Below are 2,522 nucleotides of genomic sequence, written 5' to 3' on the forward strand. Positions count from 1 at the left end.
AAACATCCCCTTGCCATATAATAATCAAAACACAAAGCATACAGAATAAAAAAAGAATATTAAGAGCCGCAAAGGAAAAAGGCCAAGTAACTTTTAAAGGTAAACCTATCAGCCTTACACCTGACTACTCTATGGAAACCATGAAAGCCAGAAGGTCCTGAATAGAAGTACTGCAAAAACTAAGAGAACATGGATGCAAGCCCAGACTACTATACCCAGCCAAGCTTTCGGTCGCTATAAATGAAGAAAACAAAATTTTCCATGATAAAAACAAATTTAAACAATACATAGCCACAAATCCAGCCTTACAGAAAGTAATAGAAAAAAAATCACTAACCAAGGAGTCCAACAATGACCACAATAACTCAGACATCTAGAGACCCTTCACCAACACAACTCACAGAAGGGAAACACACAAATTCTTCTACTAAAAAAGTGAACGGTGTAAACAACCACTGGTCATTAATATCACTTAATGTCAATGGGCTCAACTCACTTATAAAAAGGCAAAGATATAAAAAGTGAGAAGGGGAGGATGGGGGGAAGTTGGGGAAATGGGATGATTGGGATAAAGGAAGGTTGGATAGGGGAGAAGATAACCACATATCTTAATTACGGGAGCCATCTTAGGGTTGGCAAGAAACTTGGACCTAGAGTGGCTCCCAGGAACCCAAGGCGATGTCCCCAGTTAGTTCATTGGACTGCTGAGTATAGGGAACCTGAAATGACCCTATCCTATAGCAATACTTACAAATATCTTGCATATCACCATAGAACCTTCATCTGGTGATGGATGGAGATAGAGACAGAGACCCACACTGGAGCACTGGACTGAGCTGCCAATGTCCCAATGAAGAGCAGAAGGAGGGAGAACATGACCAAAGAAGTCAGGACCACAAGGGGTGCACCCACCCACGGAGACAATGGGGCTGATCTATTGGGAGCTCTCCAAGGCCAGTTGGACTGGGACTGAAAAAGCATGGGATAAAACCGGACTCTCTGAATATGGCGGACAATGAAAGCTGCTGAGAAGCCAAGGACAATGGCACTGGGTCTTGATCCTACTTCATGTTCTGGCTTTGTGGGAGCCTAGTCAGTTTGGATGTTCACCTTCCTAGACCAGGATGGAGTGGGGAGGACTTTGGACTTTCCACAGGGCAGGGAACCCTGACTGCTCTTCAGACTTGAGAGGGAGGGGGAGAGGATTTGAAGGAGGGGAGGGAAATGAGAGGCTGGGAGAAGGCAGAAATTTTTTTTTCAATAAAAAAATTGTATCGAAGCTACAAGAGCTAGTTCCGGGACAGGCACCAAAGCTACAGAGAAACCCTGTCTCGAAAAAAAACAAAAAAAATGTATCAATATAATCCATCATATAAATAAACTAAAAGAAAAAAAGGAAAGTTTCTTACAATGCACTTTCTGTTTACTTAGGTAATATTATATCCTTCTGGAGTCTTTGATAGAGTTGAAGAATTTATAGTTATATTTATATATAGTTCTCCTTAGTTATGATGAAAGATAAAGCAAATATATGTATTATAACTGTAATTTTAATTTGATACCTGTTTTGTTATACATAATTTTACTATGTTAAAGTTAAAGTCTTTCTTTTTGTTTAAACAGAAAAAAAGGAAATGGTGTAGGAGGTTCTTCTGTTCATGTCTTGCTTTCATTGGTTAATGAATAAAGAACAGCTTTGGGTCTGATAGGGCAGAACTAAGGTAGGTGGAGAAGACATAACTGAATGCTGGGAAGAAGGGCAGAGTGAGAGACACCATGTGTCTTCTGCTTGAAACAAATGCTGAATAGAATCCTGCCAGTAAGCCACAGTCACGTGGTGATACACAGATTAATAGAAATGGGTTAAATTAAGATTTAAGAATTAACCAATAAGGCAATAGAGCTAATGGTCCAAGCAGTGTTTTAATGAATACAGTTTCTGTGTGATTATTTCAGGTGTGAGCTAGCCCAGCAGCCGGGACAAACAAAGGGCCCCTCTCTTTGCAACATACTACCTTCATACCCCAAAATACCAAAGTCCAAATTCCTCCAAACAAACACATGGTCTGGTGTATCACAACAATATCCCAGTGCCTGGCACCAATTTCTGTCTTGGTTAGTGTTTTCTATTGCTATGAAGTGATTCTATGACTACAACAACTCTTATACACAAAATATTTAATTAAAGTGACTGGTTACAGTTTCAGAGGTTCATTCCATTATCATCAAGACAAGGAGTATGATGTTATGCAGGCAGATGTGGTACTGGAACTGAGAAAGCTATACCTTGTCATCAAAAGGAAGTTGATTGGATGACCAAGAGAGACCTCTAAGGCAGCCTCCTCAGTGACACACTTTGTCCAACAGGGTTAAATGATGTGGGAGTGATTTCTTATTAATAAAGAAACTGCCTAGGCCCCTTGATAGGCCAACCCTTAAGTGGGTGGAGTAAACAGAACAGAGGGCTGGGAGAAAGAAGCTGAGTCAGAGAGTCGCCATGATTGTCCCACTCCAGACAGACG

This window comes from Microtus ochrogaster, unplaced genomic scaffold, assembly GCF_000317375.1.
Source record: "Microtus ochrogaster isolate Prairie Vole_2 unplaced genomic scaffold, MicOch1.0 UNK164, whole genome shotgun sequence".
NCBI lineage: Eukaryota > Metazoa > Chordata > Mammalia > Rodentia > Cricetidae > Microtus > Microtus ochrogaster.